We start from the raw sequence: 21808 nt of genomic DNA, 5'->3' as shown, positions 1-21808 counted from the left end.
CCCAGCTGCTAATCCTTTCCTCTTGATCTCTATGTTCCAACGACAGTTATTCAGGGCCTGGGACATGCCACACATATATAAATGCCTATTGACTGATCGTTGATTAATCATTCCCAAAGAATGATAATCATCATCCTATTGATAAGTAATTAAAGGATATCACCTGTAGACATGCAGTCTCTATTGCAGTGGTTCTCAAAGTGTGCTCCCCTCACTATTAACTACTAGTGATTGAGAGCCCAATTCCACTTAACCAATGAACATCAATTAGCTTTTACACAGGGATATTTACTTTGAGGATGTATCAACATCCTCACATGTTGGGAGGCCTATTCTGTCACTGAATGTCTGAACAGAGTCAACATGGGGCTTCCTCCCCCACTGTTCCCAGCCTTTGCCTCCATCCTACCTCCAACACCTTGGCTGGCTTAAGGCCTTGCAAGTAAAGCCAGGAATGTGTCTGAGAGTGATTTGGCAAACCAGAAAGGCATTTGCTGCCCTGAGAGTTATGCCTAGAAGGTGATGCAGGATTTGTGTGGCTGTTTTTATGTTTGATTCTAGCTGAAGGTGTCTATGTCTCACATGTTGTATGCATTCAACAAAATGATTGGTGAATTGCATGAAAGTGGGGTGCATGATGGGGAGGCAGGGTGAAATGCCATGGATTTGGAATCACAACCTTGTTTTAAATAATCTGGCCCTGCAGTTTATTATACATGTGACCTTGGGTAAGTCTTTTTCCATTCTGGGTGTCAGTTTCTTTATCTATAAAATAAGCAAGCTTGACTACATGACCTCTAAGGTCCCTTTCAGCTCTCATTTCTATGAACCCACCATTTGTCTAAAGTTCCTAGCACAAGATAGAAGAAATGACGAGTAGGATGTTTTCAGAAAAACCTGGAAAGACTTATAAGAACTGATACAAAGTGAAGTAAGTAGAACCAGGAGAACATTGTATACAGTAACATCAATATTGTGTGAGTGACTTAACTATTCTCGGCAATACAATGATCCAAGACAACTCCAAAGGACACATGATAAAAACTGCCATCCACACCCAGAGAAAGAACTGGTGGAGTCTGAATGCAAGTTGAAGCAGACTATTTTTCATTTTCTCTATTTGATGGTGTTTTTCTTCTTTTGGTCTGTGTCTTTTTTCACATGACTAATATGCTATTATATTTTATATGATTTAATATGCAGAACCTATATCAAATTGCTTACCATCTCAGGGAGAGGGAAGATAAGGGAGAAAAGGAGAAAATTTGGAATTCAATTTTTTTAAATGAATGTTTAAAATTGTCTTTCATGTAATTGGAAGAAAACATTTTTTTAAAAAAGATCCACACAAGAAAGAAGTGAAACCTAAACCCAGTCAGTCTATCAGCCACTGAATGAGCACTCTCAATGGATCCAAGTACTCTGCTAGCCACAGTGTAGGAATACACAAGGAATCTTTACCCTGGAGAACTTCTTATCCCCTAACCTGGCCTGGAATACAGCTAGGAGTTCTGATTAGTACAAATAATGAATTCCTTAAGGGGTTATGTGCATTTGAATTGGCACTATTTAAAGTTATAACTGTATATAATTTGGTAATTGGTTCCAGCCCTTTGAAAATATATGGTGTGAATAATTTAAATAATGTGACCACTTGGGGAGAGGGCAATGGATTCATTATTCACATTAATAAGGCCTAGCTATAAATTTTAAAAGTGCATGTCCATACCCAATACCCAATATCCAATGTTTTGGAAAGAACCATATTGGAAAGCCATGCATTTCAAGTGAAATCAAGAAATAGTCATGCCTTAGCCAACAAACTGTGCTGTGTTAGGGATGCAAATACAAGCAAAAAGAGTCCCTGCCCTTGAGGAGGTTACAATCTAATGAGGGAAGGCAATACAGAAAAGAAAACTGAAAAGGAAGGGTAGGTGGTACTCAGCACTGATGCATGATGGGAAAAGAATCTAAAGAATCAAGAATGGCTGGCCCTTCCTTAAAGTGGGAACTTCCAGAGGAAAGGCTGTATATTCTGTTTTGTAGAATAGCTTTGAACACTGCAGACACCAATGAATAAGGATGCTGCTGCAAGTTCCATGCAGGGCGAGAATCATCACGCTTTTTATTTTTTAGTGAAATCAAGGAAAAATTACCTATCATGGAGATGTCCCCCCCCAAAAATGGAGTTTTTGTATAAGCAACAGACCACAAAGACTGATTTGCCCTGAAAACTTGTTTTTCTACCCATGATCTCACCTTTACCTTTCAATAGTCGACCCTGACCTCCCTCCTACTCGAGCAGAATTTACCCTTAAATACTGCTTTTGTAAATAAATCTCTTCCATTCAAATTGACTTTTCTCAATACAAGTGTCCACTGGGATCTGACTTCTTTTTCTCCAAGGTCACATCAAGAAGGAAAAGAAATGGTGGATTATATTTTTTTTCAAGTTAAGTAACAATAATTCTTGGTTTATATAATTGTGAGAGTTTCTATGAAATCAGCTCAGTTTTTTTTTTACTTAGGACATATTGCAGATATCGGGGAATCTGTGTTATTTTTGTTTTGTTTTTGTTTTTTAGGCAATTGGGGTTAAGTGACTTGCCCAGGGTCACACAGCTAGTAAGTGTCAAGTATTTGGTCTGAGGCCAGATTTGAACTCAGGTCCTCCTGACTTCAGGGCTGGTGCTTTATCCACTGTGCCACCTAGCTGCCCCAAATCTGTGTTATTTTGTCAGAAATGGTTCACAGGGCTTGATACAGTACAGCCTTTTCACATAAGGAACAATTCAACAAGTAGATGTTGAATGTAATTTAAGAGAGTAAGCAAAGAATGAAACAAAGCTAGGTGACCGAAGAGGATGATAGAAAACATGCTTCCTTCCCTCTTTGCAGAGATGGGGCACTGTGGGTGTAAAATATTGCATATATTGTCAGTCTTGGTTAATGTGTGGATTAGTTTTGTAGAACCGTTTTTTCCTCCACCTTCTTCTTTATTTTCTTATTATGTGGAATGGCATGTACAGTAGAGGGAGGAGAGAGATATATGTAGAAATGGAGGTGATATAAAAACAAAAAATCGCAATGAAAATGAAAAATAATATATACGTAGCTGTGTGACTCTGGGCAAGTCATTTAACTCTGTTTACCTCAGTTTCCTCATCTGTAAAATGAGCGGGAGAAGGAAATGACAAAATGCTCTAGTATCTTTGCTAACAAAACCCCAAATGGAGTCATGGAGAATCAGACATGACTGAAATGACTGAATGAAAATGTGTGTGTGTGTGTGTATGTGTGTGTGTGTATGTGTATAAATACATACATATGCTGAATGAATGCACTTATCCATGGGTACCAGTCCTATGCGGTTCCCTCCCATAAGTTCACCGCCTGGGGCCATCCAATGTGCCATTGGCTTTCTTCAAATATTTTTGACATAATGAGGGTACCCGTGGAACACATAGGCTATCCAACAGTTTCTCTCGCTCTTGTGACCAGCCCATCTATAATACTTCTATCAGATGATATCTTTTATTCTCTATTATTTTCTTAGTTCCCTCTCCGTGGACAAGTGATATTTGTTTTTAATTCTTCAGGGATTGTAATATCCCATAACTTGTAGCCATGTAACACCAGTAGACTATGGATACTGACAAACATTGTTAGCACTTCTATTAAGAAAAATCAGAAAGAAACAATAAGAAATATTTGCAAATGTCAGCATAATGACAAATGCAAAAAAAATCTGTTAATCATCACACAAGATTTTAGAATATCAATCCAACTACAAATCATTCTTTATACAAATAAAGGAAGTCAAATAATTGGAGAGATCCTGCTCATAATTGAATTGAATCAATATCATGACTTAGATTTATATTATTCATTTAGTGCTATCCTTTTTAGAAACAGAGAAGAATGACAAAATGCATTTGGGAGAATAAAAACTCCTAAACTCTCATGGAAAATAATGAGAAAAATGTGAATGAATGATCAAGACATAGCAGTAGAAAACTTAAAACTATTATAAATTAAATTGTATTATGATATTAAAACTATATTATAAAGCAGGACTTACAAAAACTATTTGTTACTTGTTTAAAAAACAAAAACACAAAAGTAGTTCAGTGTGTAGTGCCTAAGTGTGTACAGCCTCAACACTAACTCTCGTGTTGACTTGCTCACTACTCCTGCCCTTACAACAGCAGGTCTGGTTTTTCCCAGAAAGGCCTACATCCCTTGGCTGCAACTCAAACTCTCTCTGGGTCCTAGGAGTAACCCTGTTGGGGATGGAACAGGGTGGGGTGAGAAATACACTCTTACTGCTCACCACTGTAGCTTCTGAGTCCTAACCGATGTACTTCCCGTTAACACAAACTCAGTCACCATGAGTCCATTTACTCAAACTCAATTACTTAACAATCAGGTAAAAGCAAAAATAATTATAACATTAGTTATTCAACAGAAGGCAAGTAAATGGATAAATAATCAGTATAGCAGTCTATCCTTAAGTATGAGTCAGTCTCCCACCAATTCCCCAATATGGGGGATAGTTGCCCAGGGGCACATGAATGGGAAATCCCTGTTCCCAGAACAACTCAGAACTACAGACTACAGGCTTTCATTTCCTTGATTCCTTTAGGGTCAGTCTGTGCAACGTGAAGCTGCCTCTCCGCTAGCTGTCCCGCTCACCAGGCTCCTGTTGTACCAATCTGATCCTTTTCTGCTCTCGATCTGATGATGCTTCCCGTGAGGCTGCCTCTTGCTCCCTTCTTAATACAGCTCCCTCACTGCTTCCAGCACCTCAAATCAGAATCAGTGATTCATCTTTCCTTCATGAAATAAATCTTAAATCCACTTTTCTCTCAGTCCTTATGTTATCTTCTGAGTCTCCAAGCAGTTATTTAATTTACAATTCTGTCAGTTATACCTTTTCAAGCTCTAAAAACAGTCATGCAAATGAGCTGACAGACATACCTCAGTCATCCTGATGCCCTCAAAGAGATCTTCTTAGGCTGTTCAGCTGACATGCAGTTCTTTATCTAGTCCTCCTAACAATGTGGGGCAACTTCACATTTTATCTCTGTTTCTTCATAAGTGAATTTTCTCTCTCTTTTTTATATACAAAAAACATTTTTCTGCCCATTCAAGCAACCAAATTATCCACATGTGAAAGGGCTTGTTCCTTATAGGTTCATCAGAATGGATTAGCAAGATGTAGCAGAAGAAATAGAAAACATTGGTCCAGTGTTTGATAAATCCAAGAATGTAAATTATTGGAGGAAAGACTCCTTTGTTAACAACAGCCAGCAAAGTTAAAAAGTCATTTTATAGAAATTAGGTTTAGGTCAGGATTTTATACTACAATAAGTTCAAAATGGGCAAGCAATCTGAATAAAAAGCACACTACATTTAAAAAAATAGAAAAAAGTATTATTCGCAATTATGGCTAAGAGTGAGACTCTAACTGAACAAGGGATTAAGAAGATCAAAAAATATCAAAATATAATTTGACCATATAAAAATAAATGGGCAGCTAGGTGGCACTGTGGATAGGGTGTCAGGCCTGGACTCAGGAAGATGCATTTTCCTGAGTTCAAAGCCGGCCCCAGACACATATTAGCTGTATGACCCTGGGCAAGTCACCTAACCCTGTTTGTTTCAGTTCCTCATCTATAGAAGGAGCTAGAGAAATAAATGTCAAACCACTCTAGTATCTTTACCAAGAAAACCCCAAATGGGGTTGTGAAGAGTTGGACATGACTGAACAAAAACACCAACAAACATAAAAATAAATTTCAAGAATGAATTTAACAATTAAAAATAAAAATTAGTGGAGAAAACATTTGCACAAATTATCACTGATAAGAGTCTGCTACACTAAATGATCTGGTAATTGAAACAAAGATGTAACACCAGAGCGATTTCCCAATTGGATAACAGCTAAGGACAGCTTCCCTGTCAATATTGAGTTCTTCCAAATGTTCCTATTTGTGAATAGCATCTTACTGCTTGTATCAAGCCCCTGAACATTGCAGAGACTCCTAGATGAGATCCATAACCACTCAGAAGAGTTTGGCTTAACCTTTCATACATGTAAAACCAACTGGATAAAGGTGTCTTTTGGCTCAGCCTAAACAACTGGAGAAAAGAGAAAGAAAACATTCCTCAGCCACTGTGCTCTGAAAGCTGGTGGAGGGGAAATTAATCCACTCTTGCTTAGACCCTTCCTCCAATCAAACTGCTGCAATCCTGCCTGCCTGCTGTGGACAATAATTCTGGCTGTTCCACATGGACCCTGCTTGTTTTCCACTCCATTAAAGAGTCTCTGCGCCACATCCCTATCTCTGTAGCCACGCTGCTTTCTGGCCAAGCTCATCCTCTACTCTTCTGGTGCCCCAAAGTGGGTATTGCCATGAAATCTTATCCCATTTGCACTCAAACCCTGAGAACCTACTATAGATAGCCTCAGGAAGCTATTCCGTTGGTTCATTGAAGTGTATAGGAAGAGCTACATTATTAATAAAACACCCATAAATTTACTATGTGATATAAAATGTGATTCTTTTCTTTTCAAAGCAGGAGTTCTTAACTTAGAGTCTGTGAACTTTTAAACACACACACACACACACATATACACACACAAACATACACATACATATAAATTTTGATAACTATATAATTGGGTTCCTTTGTAATCACACACATTTCATTTTGTGTTCTAAAATCTGATTTTGAGAAGGGGTTCCTGGAGTTCATCAGACTTCAAAAGGGGTCCACCAAACAAAAATAGTTAAGAACCCTCATGTTAGAGTGACTGTAAGTGAGGATACCATACTGGGAAATTAAAAATTGTCTGGTCCAACCTTCCTGTCTTTCTCACAGAGGTACAGGACCATGAGTGGAACAGTAAATATCTGACCCAAATTTCCTGCAATGCTCTTCCCTTCTTCGTTTTTTTATTTTTTCAAAATTAGGGATGGCTTCCTTAGTTAAGAAGAATATAATGGAAAATCCAGGTGACATAAAAACAAAACCTATCACTAAACACAAAAAGAAGACACTTAGCCTTTTCCTTAAGATTTCCTGTGTTATGAGAGTAAGTATGTTAATATTCTTTTTAATATTATACAAGCAGGCTTTGTAAATACCTACCCCCCACTCTCAGTCTTGTGTCCTTTCCAAAAAGTCACCTTCAATGATAATGATGAAGGTGAATCCTTGCTTGTGAGGCAATTGAGGAAGAAACATACAACTGAATGTGCGAGATCAAGAAGCATAATTTACCAAAGAGCAGATTATTTATGCTTTGAAAGATGGGATTACATGGTTGGCTACAGCAGCTACAATGCACAGCGTTGATAAATGTTCACGTCAGTCTGATCTTCAAAAGAGACAGAAGTACTAATATTAAAAATTAGCTCCACTTTTAGATGGAAAGCAGTTGTTCATTCTCCCCGAGTCTGACTAATTATACTTTTTGCATCTCATACTCCCACATAAATTGTGACCGTCAGGCGGCTGATGATACTGTAGCTGTCTGCACATTTTTAGAGAGAAATGATGTTCAAAATAGAATTAGTTTGCAAAACAACGTAATGAAACAAGTAGACAATGGGAAATTATTTCCCATTGCACTCTCCTTAATGTTCCCAATTTCCGCTATTTGGCCAACAGGAAAAAAGAAATCTTTGTGATGAGTTGGTGGATAGAGAGCTGAAGCCTGAAGAACTAAATTTAAATTCAGCCTAGATACTTACTAACTTTGTGACCATGGGCAAGGCACTTAATCTCAATCCACCTCAGTTTCCTCATGTACAAAATATTTGAAAAAGTAATTGTGCTTACCTTCCAGGGCTGTTGTGAGAATCAAGTAAGATTGAATATGTATATCACTTTGCAAATCTAAAAGTACTTACGAAAGCTTTTATTATCATTATCATCAGTCAGCCTTTAACCTCCCATAAATATATATATATATATATATATATATGTATGTATACATGTATCTATGTATGCATATGTATGCGTATACACACACGTCAGAAGTCTTTGTGAGGCTAGTTTTTTGGGGTTTTTTGTTGTTGTTTTTTTTGGCTAGGCAATGGGGTTAAGTGACTTGCCCAGGGTCACCCAGCTAGTAAGTGTTATGTGTCTGAGGTCAGATTTGAACTCAGGTCCTGCTGAATCCAGAGCCAGTGCTCTATACACTGCACCACCTAGCTGCCCCCTGTGAGGCTAGTTTTTAGCCATTTCTGAACGGCTCTCAATTATAGTTTGATCCTAACAATAACTTGCATTTATATAGCATATTTAGGTTTGAAAAGAGCTTTATAAATATTATTAGCATACAAATATTCATATTATTCTCACAACACCTCTGGGAAGTATGTGCTATTATTGTCCCCATTTTACAGATGAGGAAACTGAGGCAGACAGAGGTTATATGCCTTGACAAAGGCCACACAGGTGAGGTTAGATTCAAATTCAGATCTTCCTCACTCCAGGCCCAATGCTCTATTCACTGCACTAACCAGCTGTTTCTTTTCTCTTAAGACCCCCCTGGCCTATTAAATAAAGTATAAATTACTAATCCTGGTATTCAAAGTCCTCCACAATTTTATTCCAACCCATCTTTGCGATCTTCTCTTATGTGTCCTATGTTACAACCAATCTGAACACTTCTTTGCCCCCCCCCCAACATTCTACATCCTCTCTTCCATGTCTTTGCTCAACAACATGTCTCCCATGCCTGGAATGGACTTTCCCCTCCTTCCAATTGCCACCTGTTGAAGTCTTTCACTTCTTTCAAAGTCCAAGTCAAGGGAAACGTCTCTCCCAAAGCCATCATTGATGTTCTCCCTAATTCAAAATGAGCTCTCCCTCCTCAAGTTGTTCATAGTAAATATTCTCTTTTGTACTTACCACACGCTCCTCAAATCACATGTATTTGCATGTGTCTGCCATCCCCATATTTCATTATCACTTCTTTAGGAATAGGGACTATGTCAAAACCTGCTTCTGTATTTCCAGCATCTAGCATAGAGTTTTGCACGTAATAAGTATTTAATAAATGTTTGTTGAATTCAATTAAATTGATCAAAATTGCATCCCCATAATAGTCAAAATACTCTTAATAAGTAATGAACATGTTTATGTTTGTTTTTTATTTGCTTATTTGAGTAAACAGTTCCTAAAACATATTAGCAAATTGTCCAGAAATAATTTAGAAATTTATATTTAATTTAGAATTTAAAATTCTAAATACAGAATCTCCTAAACATAGAATTAAATTTAGAAAATAATCTAAAAATAATTTATATTAAGAAAACAGCAAAAAAAAATTTTCATTATATTACATTACTGTGCATTGCTTAGAAGCCAAACAGGTAAGACATTTCAGTAGGCTGGTGTCATTTAAGTATTTATCTACAAGGCTGAAATAAAGTCATATTTAGAAGAGAAACAATGATCTCTTGATCTCTCCAAATGATAAAGGAAAGACAAGATGCCCGGGAGTGGGGAAGGTAGAGAAATGTCCATGAGGGCATGTCCCCCAGCAGGGATGAAGCTTTCACTTCCTCTGTTCACAAGATGAAAGTTAAAACGGTTCCATCAAGACCTCTCCTTCTTTCTCTCTGTCTTTTCAAGCTTCTCAGTAGCCTCTTTATTTTATCTAAAAACAGCCTCGTAAGTTTTTCTAAAAGTATCACCATCAAATCTCTTTTCAGTTTCTCAAAAACTTCTACCAACTGCCAAGTCCTAAATGTTGCATTTAGCTCTTAAAGCAGAGTAATAGTAATTATAGCATCTTTAGGAGAGGCTTCTTAAACAGGTATTGCATCTATTAAGTTAATTTCCACAAAAGCAGCCTGATGCAATTTGTATGATGGCACACCCCTCTCAATTAAAAAAAAAAGTGGCAGCATGTTTTAAAAGCCAGAAAATATTATATAAAATAGTTTCTCATGAAACCCAGATCAAATGAGTACCTAAATTTGAATTCACCCCAACTTTGTTCAGAGACTTTTCTTGTCTTGTTATTTGATAGTCTAGTAACCACTCCCATAAATTCCAGAGTTACTGCTTTGGAGGATTGTAGTCATAATAATAATTAAACACCTAAAATTGCATAGTACAAAACACACAATGTGGATAATACTTTCATGAACCTTCCCCAAGCCTTTCTATGAGAGGCATCATGATGGAATAAATAGAGGGCTAGGCTTGGAGTCAGGAAAAGTTGAGTTCAGTTCTTGCCTCTTACATATGTAACTGGTGTGCACAAAATGGCTATTGGGGTGGTAGGGATGCTCGAGACGTAAGTACAGAAGAAGAGAATGACTCTAAAATATCTACAAGCAAAAGCATCAGAGAAAAACACAGCTTGGGCAGAAATCCAACTAGAATTCTTGGAAGAAATGAAGCAAGAATTTAAAGAAGAGTTTTAAATGTTTTTATAAACAGAATGAACATGCTTAAGGAAAAGAAGAAAGAATTGGAAAGGGAATTAACAACTTGACATGAGGTACAAAACCTTGCCCAAGCAACAAACTCCCTGAAAATTAGAATAAACCAAATAGAAGCCAAAGATGTTATGAAGCAACAAGAAATACTAAAACAAAGTCATAAGGCTAAAAAAAAAAAAAGAAGCAAAGGCAAGATATCTCACAGCAAAAACAACTGACCTGGAAAATAGATTATGGAGAAAAAAATGAATAAGCATTGGACTATATGAATACCATGACCAAAAAAGAGAGCTTAGACTTGATATTTCAAGAAACCTAAAAAGAAAACTGTCCAGATCTCTTAGAGTCATAGGACAAAGTGGAAATAGAAAGAATCCACCAGTTAGCTGCTGAAAGAAACCTCAAAATGAAAATTCCCAGGAGCATCATAGCCAAGATACTGGGCTTCCAGGTCAAAGAAAAATTACTGAAAGCAGCCAGAAACAAAGAATTCAAGTATCAAAGAGCCACAGAAAAGACTGAACAACAACAACCACAATACTATGTGAGCTTGGAATATGATGTTCCAGAAAGCAAAGGATATGGGCTTATGGCCAAAAATAATTTACCAAGCAAAGCTGAGTATAATGCTACAGGGGGAAAAAATGGGAGTTTAATGAAATGGAGGACTTCCAAGCAACCCTGATGAAAGGACCAGAGTTCAGAGAAACTTTGAAGTTCATATACAGTAGTAAAGAACAACACAAAAACATTAACACAAATGAACAATGATAAAAGACTAAACAAGGATAAACTTTAAACATTAAAACATGTGGAAACGATACGCATGTCCCATCTGAACCCTATCATGATGAGGATTCAGTACAAGTCCACTCCAAGGCCTGGGAGTGATTTGTAATGTCTTGATGATCTTAAGGAAAGAATTGAAAGACAGGGGAAGAAGAATGGGGAAAGGAAAGGAAGGTTAGGGAAAGTTATCTCACATAATCAGGGTGCCGAAGTTGATATATATACAAACAAGGAGGAGAGAGTGGGTGAAAACACTTGACATTTGAACCATACTCTCATATGAACTGGTCAGAAGAAGTAAAAATAAATACACACTCACACACAGTTGGGTACAGAAATACATATCACTTAACAGGGAAATAGTACAGAAAGGGGAGAAGGGAAGAAGAGGAATTAGAGGAGGGGCAGATTAAAAGAGGGATAAGTCCTAAGCAAAACAAATTATAAGGATTAACAAAAATATTTATAGCTCTTTTTGAAATGGCAAAGAATGAGAATCTCAAGAGATGCCCTTAAGTTGGAGAATGGATGAACAAGCTATAGTATATAAATGTAAGAGAATACTATTATGCTGAACACATTATACTCATCTACATAATGACCCACCAGGATTCCAGAGGACTAATGATGAAACATGCTACCCATCTCCTGATAGAGAAGTAAAAGGCTCAATGCAGAATGAGACAAATTTTTTTAGGACATGACCAATGTGGAAATTTCTTATCGACAAAACATGCTTATAATGGGTCTTGTTTTTCTTGTGCTCTCAGTTGGGGTGGGGGGTGGATTTGAGATGGGAGAATCAGAAGGCAGATCACAGATGATTAAAACAAATAACTTTTGAAAAAAGAAACACAACAAAGATTATGTGTGTAGCAGAGTTTGGGTCTCACACTCACCTATAGCCTGCATGGGGTGGTCACTCAGTCTTGTCCTCCAGACCGTATTCATTATCATCATCATTATCATCATTGCCATAGCAGCAAACTTTATATATAGCATTTACCATGTGCCAGGCACTATTATTATCTCATTTGCTCCTCCCAACAACCCCGGGAGGTAAGTCCTATTATTATCCTCATTTTACAGATGAGGAAACTGAGACAGACAGAGGGGAAGTGACTTACCCAGGGTCACACAACTAGTTAGTTTCTGAGGCTCGATTTAAACTCAGATCTTTCTGACTCTAGACCCGGCTTTCCATGTACCGCGTTGCCTAGATACTTTGTCATCACCCCAACTTGGATAGAGAATCTGGCATGAAGTAGGTGCTTAATAAAATGCGTGTTCCCTTCCCCCTTCCCCTGCATATGCAAATCAAAATACATAGCAATACTTAAATAATGTGTAAACATGAACAATTAGCCTATTTGCAGGTAGCATGTATCTAATTGTATTGTGAACTACTACTGATCTTTCTACATCTATACCTAAAGTTGTTTGATGTTTTAGGTTCACTACCAAAATTTCTACACTGTATGGTTTGCCTTTTTATCCTGGGTAATCCTAGGTTAACCCTGTGGTTGGAGGCTCCAGGCAAGAAAGATACTGCCTCAGAGTTTAGCCCTCTCCCTTCCTACACACCACCTTCAAATGAATTGGAGTTCTCCTTACTCCTACGTGAAATTATAGAATTTCTATATTTAGGATCTGTTGCATTTCAAATAACATCTTTTTTTTTCAGGAGTTCTCTTTGTTAAACCAGAAAAATTCTTAAATTCCTGTTTCAATATAAAGGCTATGGAGAATCCCTTCATAGTTCTGTTCTATTAAGGTGACCTTTTGTTTCAGTATCGAAACAAAATGGTACTGTTCCTATGTAAAGCATGCATAGGAAAATACTATAACAAGGAAGTGCCCTACTCTGGGCTCACTTTCCCAACTTCCAGACTCAGAGATCTGGGTTCATGATCAAATGGAAGGGCAGCTGTGAGTCTGGAACCTCTGCAAGGCATTAGGCCATTAACAAATGTAAACCTTGTTTCACTGAGTCAATTGTATTTGATTCAATTGTACTCTGATGACTGGCAGTGATATAAATCAACTGATGAAAGAATGTAAGAAGTGATATAAGCCAAGGAGCAAGGCAGTGACCCAAAGGGACTCATATTCCATTGACTGGAAGGCATCTTACTGTTGAGATGATGGCAGCAGCCAGAGTTGTGCAACAGATTCTTGTTCTGAACATATATGGTACTATGAAGAAGTGTTACTAGTCAAGATATATAACCCTACAGCCATAAGGGCATTATGTGATGGTTTTGGACATTTGGGTCAAGAGAGAACTCTATAGCTAATAAGAAACCATTCTTAGTAGAGTAAGGGGGCAGCAGATATCACTAAGAAATGCACAACCTGTGCCCAATGAGACCAAATAAATACTATGGACTCATTATGGATATGTAGAAAGCAAAGTGCCAGCAATATAAGAGAGGCAATAGATAAAGAAATGCACTAAGAGTCAGGAATGCCTGAGTTCAAATCCTGTCTCTGACATATACTGGCTGTCTGACTCTGGACAAACCACTTAATTTCTCAGTGCCTAGGAAAGTTTCTAAGGGCAGAGATGATATAGATCTATGTTAGCAGAGGAAATGATTCACTAGAAGCAGTGAAATCACAGGTTTGGTTTTTTTTAAAAATATATCATAAAACCACAGGAACCGTATCCATTAACTTCTTATATCTAGAAGCAAATAATAAGCCCATGAGGCATGTCTTCGTAGGTGACTGGTCATTTTACTATGTATACATAGATATAATCAACCAGGAGCCAGAAAGTCTCCACAGACGCTAAATTGTTACAGCAGAAATATATATTCCCTGCCAGGACTCATTCTGACCCAGGTAGGCTTTGATAAGCGAGGAAATGTTGCCTTTGGCAGGAATGTGTCTACAATTATACCTTATAATTCTTAAAGAGACCCATAGCCTGAGTGTTTTAATCACATGCTGGTGTACATCCTAGGAGCTCTGAAGCCTCAGCAGAAATTCCAGCAAGTTCAACATGTAGCGTTTGTAGTGCGGGAGTATCATTCACCCAGGCATGCTGCTCCAGGCTTTACATCACACTTGCTAATGTTTAGGTGGGAATCACAACTAATTAATGGCTTCTGAATCTGGATTCTTAGAAGGTGGAGGGAAGATACACACTCACACCTGGTAAGGCTCTCAGCAGAGAGGTTGACTGAAAGAGAACCCCACCAAATAACCGGGACTAGCTCAGAACACCGACCCAAAAAACATGTTACAGTGCTCAGTCTGAATTCATTGTCAGGAATATAAGCAAGTTTATAGTCTTGCTAAATAATCTTGGCATTCAGGGAGGATACAAGACAGCAGATCACTGACACAAGGTGACCAAGAGAATGGGCAACTTTCCTGTTAATGTGACAGGCTCCAGGAATGGTGGGAGCCATAGAAAAAGATGCATTCCAACCACCCATTGGCTACAGAGCAGTTAGACAGCTTCTCTGTCGAGCAGGAGGGAAGAAATGGTGGCCAGTCAGTGACGTGGACTCTGAATAGAAGACACTTTTTGCTGCTGTTGCTCAGTTGTGTCTGACTCTTTGTGACCCCATTTGGGGTCTTCTTGGCAAAGGCACTGGAGCAGTTTGTCATTTCCTTCTCCAGCTCGTTTTACAGATGAGGATACAGAGGCAAACAAAATAAAGTGACTTGTCCAGGGTAGCACGGCTAGTATCTGAGGCTATATTTGAACCCAAATCTTCTCAACCTCAGGCCCTGTGCTCTATCCACTGCCCACCAGTTTTAAAGAAACTCTCTGAAATCAGATAATAGCTCAGAAGTTGAGGTTAAAAAAAAAAGAAAAGGTCACTGTATACTGTAACCTCCTAACTCTGCTTCAGGCTGAGGAGGATCTCATTTCAAATGGGGTTAGGGAGGGAGAGCCTGAATCCAGTGCCTTTCCTGCCTACTCACTCTTCTGTGGGGAACTCTAGGACACAGAGATAATCCATGAGAGGTGAGCCAGAACTCACTCACAGAACCTATACAATGAGCCATTGATAGAGCCATGAATATTGATGGGAAAAGGACAGCAAATGACAAAATAACAGAACTGTCCAAACTGTGACCAGACTAACTTGTGAAATTATGGGTGAAGGAAAGAAGGAGGGAAGGAGGGAAGGGATTAAGGAAGTAAGGAAAAGATGGTTGGAGAAAGGAAGAAAGAGAAGGAGGGAGAAAAGAAGGAGGAAAGGGAGGGAAGGAAGAAGAGAGGGAGGGAAGAAGGAAGAGAAGGAGGGAGGAAAGAAAGACAGAAGACAGGGAGAAAGAAAGAAGGAAGGAAGGAAAAGATGGAGAAAGGAAGCAAAATATGGAAGAAGGAAGGAAAAGAAGGTGAGAAAAGGAAAGAAGACAGGGAGGGAGGAAGAAAGGAAAGAAGGAAGAGGAGGAGGGGAGGAGGGAGGAAGATAGATGAGGAATTCCTATTGCCCAGATTTCAACATGCATTTTGATAGCCAATTTATAGAGCTAGTGTATCTAGAATAAACAGTACAGATGGACAATGGGTTGGGCCCAGAGTCAAACAACAGAAGGAGAGCAGGCTAAATTGCCCACAACAAACTGCAGAGCTCTTTTAGTACCCAAGCTTCATATGAAAGCAAAGACTTTTTTTTTTAAATAGCAGCATATTATTGGTGCTGCTACATGGCAGTGAGTCGTGAAATATAACTGCTCCCACAATATGAAAAAAAGTGATATCCCACAGGAAACCGGAGAGGACCACTGCGAGGTATAACCCAATGAGAACCTCCAAAGAAAGAGCTCATCAAGGAATGATGGGACTAGAAGATAGGGTGGTGACATGGCAAGAGGAAGGAATGATAAGTGGCTGGCAAGAGTGCTTCCCTGGTGCCCTTACTAAGGCTGGAGGAAGCAAGGAAGCTCCAGCACCCTAGTGTACCTTCTCATTCAAATTAATGGGAGGATGTGGGCAATAGTTACGCAGGAAGAATAAGCTTGGATGGGTTGTGATCATAATAGAAAAGAACTTTTTGGTTTTGTGGGATACAGGAAATTTACAGAAGAATTTCTACAGAAAGACAGGGTCTTTCTATGTTCCAGATGTAAAAATAATGGCTGTTTTAATTCAGCCAGAACTCTTTATATATGCATACTACACTCAGCCGGTTAGTTCCCAACATAACTTCCTTATCTGTAATAACTACTCACATTCTCTCAGCTGCATCACTGAGAATGGTCCAAAGTGAATGGCCCGATTAGTTGTCTTGAAGTCTCTAGTCTAGTCAAATTGAGCCAGTGATCCTTGAAAGGATTTTTGTTTCAGGTGTATGCCTAGTGAATGAGATCACCCTTTCAAAGGGCATACAAAATTTAGTCACTTCTCTCCCATCATTCCAAGATGAAATATAGAACATTTGGACCATTTCGTGACCCTACCAAGAGTGCATCAGTGTGCTTGTCTTTCTGGAGCTCCTTCCAACAGGAACTGTTTCCACCTTTTATCACTCTTGACAACATTTGTGTGGTGGGGAGAAGTGAAACCTCAGCACTGTTCTGTTTTGTATTTTTCTTGTTTAGGTCCTGTTTTATTGTGATGGTTTATAATTTGCAGCTTTTCTTTTGAAAATTATTTCTTCATGTCCTTCACAATCTTTATTGGAAAATAGCTCTCAGTGTTATACATTTGTGTTAATGAACTTAAAATAGTAGATATAAGACTTTTTATCAGGATCTTGGATGCAAATATTTTCTTTCTGTTTGACAATTTCTCCCTTCATTGATTTCATTTGTATGAAAGCTTTTTAAATTTCATGTAGTAAAAAATGGTGTATTCTTAGTTTTTAAAATCTCTTCTATCACTTGTTTGGTTAACTTTTCCCTATACAAATCTGTAAGAAGTTCCTTATCTTGTTCTCTTCTAATTTTTTATCTTCAATTTGTACATTCAGGTAATCATCTCTGTCATTTTTATGCAATGAAAGCTTCCAGTTCAGTGGCAGGTACTGCAGAGTATTATTTATGATAACCTTTCAGTATTTCACAAAAAGTGAAAATTCTGACTTGGCTCATGGTAGCCACTTAATCAATGTTTGTTGAATGAATGGATGAATGATGGATGTAGGGTTCATTTATCAGAACACATGTTATCCATGATTGTCTGCTTAAACAAACCAATTAGAAAATGGCATTGGATTCACTACAAATAAACACAAAAATATGCTCGTGCATGCATGCATGAATGAATGAATGAATGAATGTTTATTTTGGAAACAAATAGTTGCTGCTGGTTATTGCCTATGGTTGTGCCCATGATATGACAGCTGATGCTTTCTGATTGCTTATTACCAGATTACCATTCATAAATACCTGTTATAATTTTACTTTTTTTTAAAAAAAGTCATATTTTGTGCTCTCAAGGAAAAGAATAGAAACATCTTTTACTAAAAGCAAAGCTCTAGATCATAAGTATTACCCTAAATAAGGTTTTCCTTGAGATGCCTGGTGTTGCCCCTTTTTTTCAGAACATGGCTAACATAGAAACTTATTTTGCATGACAATATTTGAAACAGGTTTTGTATTTGTTGCTTTTTCAGTTGGTGGAGAAGGAGTAAAGAAGGAAGAGAATTTGGAACTGAGAATAAAATAAAATTGAATTTAAACAATTTTAAAATAAACGTGTCTGTTTGAAATTGCCCCTGGTTCTGTCCTCTAGGGCCACATAGAATAAGTGAAGCTTTCCTCAATATAGTGGCCCTTCAGATAATTAAAGATAACGGTCATACGTTTCCCCAATCCCTCTAGACTTCTCTCCCAAGGCTAAACATGTCTGATCCTCATATGACATGGACCCAAGGCCTTTTGATATTGTGATTGCCCTCCTCTGGATATTTTGTAACTTAGTATTCTACTTAGACTGCAGCACATAGAACTGGACACGTTATTCTAGATGGGGTCTGACCAAGGAAGAATACAGAGCTTCTATCATCTCCCTATTCCCAAAAAATTTGCTTCTATTAATGTAGGCCAAAATGGCATTAACTTTTTTTGACTGCCCTGTCACAGTGTTGACTTATATTCAGTTTGCTATTCACTAACTGAGACCTGGGAAAGACCTTAACTTACAAAGGTCAAGGTCTCTCACTGCATCCGGGGCCATCTCTAGTTGTCCTGATGTATCCACTAGACTTAGACGGCTTCAGAGAAGTGAGGCTGGTGGCTTTGCGTAGTCCTCCTTTGCTTAAATCCGACTCTCTTGCAAGTTAAGACAGCACCTTGCTGATGTCATGGTACTCTTCAAGAATGAAAGGCAAACAACAACAATATCCCCCAGATTTTTTTCAGACAAATGGCCATCTAATTGTGCTGCCTCCATCCTACATTTGTGGGGCTGCTTTTTTTTTAACCTAAGTGTAAGGTGCTGCATTGTTTTTATTGGATTTAATCTCATTAGATTATATCCAATGGTCTACTCTGTCATCCATGGTGTTAGATATCCCTTTCAGTTTTATTTTATCCTCATATATGAAGAGTACACCATCTACTCCTTTATCCAAGTCATTACTAAAATTGTTAAACAGTATGACCAACCACAGGTCCCTGAGGTGCTTCACTGGAGACTTCCTATCATGCTGACATTGGACCATTACCACCTACTATGTTCTTAGAATCTGTCCAGCTAGGGTTCTGGATCTATCTCACTATATTATTGTCTTGTCCATATCCCTCCATTTTCTTTACAAGGATGGCATGAAGCACTTTATCAAATGCTTTGCTAAAATCTAGGCAGATGATATCTACAGCATTTTGTTTGTATACCACTCAACCAGGGGTGTGCTAGAGCCAGCTCAGACCATCTCAAGAGAGCCATTTGTCAGATTTTCAGTGTAAGCATTTATGCAGCAGAAACTGGAAAAAATCAGGGCTTGGTTTGTTGTTTTGTTGGTTGTCTAGACTTCATAAAGTGATGGAGAAAATACTAATAATAGCTATTAAACTTGAAAGTGTGTTGCATACTTTTTTTAAAAAAAAGAGTTAGCTATTAAATATTCATGAGCTCACCCTTGTGTTACAGTCCTCCTGTTTTTTTTTTTTAAAGGAATTAAAGTTATACTGGCCTGAAGCATTCTTGATGAAGCAGTACTGACTCTTTGTAATCATTATTTCCCTTTAAATATGTTTGCCAGGCATCTCTTTTATGTTCTAGAATTGTCCAAGAAATTAGAGTCAAATTCACTGACCTATTGGTTGGCAGGCTTGTTTTTTTTCTATTTTTTTTAATGGAAATTGAAGTAGTGCCACTTCATTGAGGAATGGTTGAACAAGTTTTTGTTTAATGATTTTGATGGAATACTATTGTATTGTAAGTAATGGTGAGGGGAATGGCTTTAGAAAAACCTAGGAGGACATATGAACTGAGAAGAACATTGTACGTGGTAATAGCAATATTGTAATGGTAATCATCTATGAAAGACTCTGCTGTGATCAATACAATGATCCTACTTCCAAAGGACTCATGATGAAAAATGTGAATGACCTCTAGAAAGAGAACTGATGAATGCTGAGTACAGATTGAAACATTTTTTCACTTTTTTTTTTTGCAATATGGCCAATATGGAAATATGTTTTATATTATTTCATATTACAATGGTTTCATATTGCTTTCCTCCTCAATGGGTGGGGAAGGGGCTAGAGGGAGGGAGAGAATTTGAAATTCAAATCTTTTAAAATAAAATGTTAAAAATAAACAATTTTTTAAAAAAAGAATCCCAGACTTATTGGGCTAGGGAAAAGCATGTGGAGCTTAGGAGAACCACATTGGAATCTGCAAAGAAAAAATGACAGCTCATAGTTCACCATTTATAAATTTATGTAGCACCCTTGCCTGACTTCAGGAAATTAATTGAGGTACAATTAGTACATTTGTCCATATCCCCAATTTCAGAAATGTCTCTGGTTTCCTGGGAAGAAACGAACATTGTTCTTCCAAGTATTTTCTTTAATAGCTTGAATCAAAAATATCACAATAAAGTCCATGTGGCACAATTCTAGTTGGCCTCTCAAATGCCAATTATTTAAAAATTGCAAACAATTCCTTCAGCACAGTTATCAGACAATCCCAAAGTTCTAGGGATCTTCCTTGGTCTATATCTTGTCATCACTGGGGTCCCTGATGCCAACCTCCAACTAGCTGGCTATGCCTATAGAGTTATAGAACTGAGGACTGCTTGTTCAATTACACTGCCATTTACACACACACACACACACACACACACACACACACACACACACACACACACACATACACGTAGTTGAAAACCATATACTTTCCTCCTTTTAGCAGTTGATTTCTTCTTTTAACACTACCCATCTCCCATTTCAATGAGATCATTCAGTTCCAATCCTGTATAACTAAGCCAATTGATCTGGACTGAGCCTGAGATAGGACAGGCCTCTGTTAGTTCATGTTCAATACTGGGACAAAATGAGGCATTTAGAGATTATTCAATGGTTAAGAAAAGGAGATTTACTTCACCATAGCAGGAATATTCAATAAGGAAAGGCATTAAGGACACTGTATCCCAGCAGAGGGCAGAAGAGCTCTGGTCCAAGTTGCGACAGAGTGGCAGTTGTTCTGCCCTGGCCAGGGTGGGTAGTAGTTGGCCATGGCAGTGAGGGCATCAGGAATAGATATAGACCTCAATGACCCTAGACAGAAGGCAGCAGTCACAGATGTGGGCCCCAGAATTAGCAGAGAGCAGCAGGCAATGGAGGCCCCAGAAGCAGGAGATGTCAGAGTTAGTCCCTTTGGCAGTGGCAGAAGAACAGACCCTGTCACATGCGTTGGCAAAAGGCAAGCCAATTACTTACTGTCCTGTAAACTGATCATCTCCTCCATATTGTTGCAAGTGTAGCACTCAGCAATCTTTGTACAACTCCCTCCCCTGGGGAAGGCTTAGAGAACTAAGGGGTGGTGCTTGGGAGGGGACTTGCTTTCTGTCAACAAAGATGGGGTGAAGCTATCCAATCAATCCCCAGAGAAGAAGGGAGAAAACCTCACAGGCCTCTCACTGGGAAAATTTTGTATTCCCCTCTTACCCTCCACCATCAGGATCCCAGGGAGAGGGAGGTCCTGAATAATCATCCAGGGAGTACTAAGTGAGTGATCCCACACCCCTCCATCCCAACCTGTGCTGAGGATCTGGGACTCTAGTGAGTGCTATCGTCTTGCTTGGTGTTTCTGGGATTATTCCCGCTTCTGGCCACATTTTTACATTGACACCCACTTCATGGACCTGACCTGCTACTTCATTTTTCCTGGGACTCTCCCAGATTTAGTCACTCCTTCACAGAACTCTTACGCTGTTTTGTTTTCTATATTTGTTTTCATTTTCTTCTTTCTCCATTAGTGCTACCTATATCAAGCTTCTTGAATGACAAAGGTAAGAATTGATTAATAAAGCTCTAAAGTCATTTAAGTGGTAAAAAGTCTTCCAGAAAATCTTAAGGAATTTTTCAGAGATGAAAATAAATGTATCTTCCTATTGCCTTGAGGGAAT

At 38.3% G+C, this 21808-nt stretch overlaps 1 long non-coding RNA gene across 1 annotated transcript in view; it reads right to left on the bottom strand.

Moving 5' to 3' along the window:
- Positions 1-21195, bottom strand: part of LOC144455166 (uncharacterized) — a 53900-nt gene extending 32705 nt beyond the window's left edge. The window contains exon 1 of the long non-coding RNA XR_013483876.1: positions 21120-21195. This is a non-coding gene — a long non-coding RNA (uncharacterized LOC144455166). The remainder of the gene's footprint in view (positions 1-21119) is intronic.
- Between the last annotated feature and the right edge of the window lie 613 nt (positions 21196-21808).

The sequence above is a fragment of the Phascolarctos cinereus genome, unplaced genomic scaffold, assembly GCF_003287225.1.
Source record: "Phascolarctos cinereus isolate Bilbo 61053 unplaced genomic scaffold, phaCin_HiC Scaffold_9;HRSCAF=440, whole genome shotgun sequence".
In the NCBI taxonomy this organism is placed as follows: Eukaryota; Metazoa; Chordata; class Mammalia; order Diprotodontia; family Phascolarctidae; genus Phascolarctos; species Phascolarctos cinereus.
Note: the sequence above shows the minus strand (reverse complement) of the source record. Positions and strands in the feature narration are given on the sequence as shown.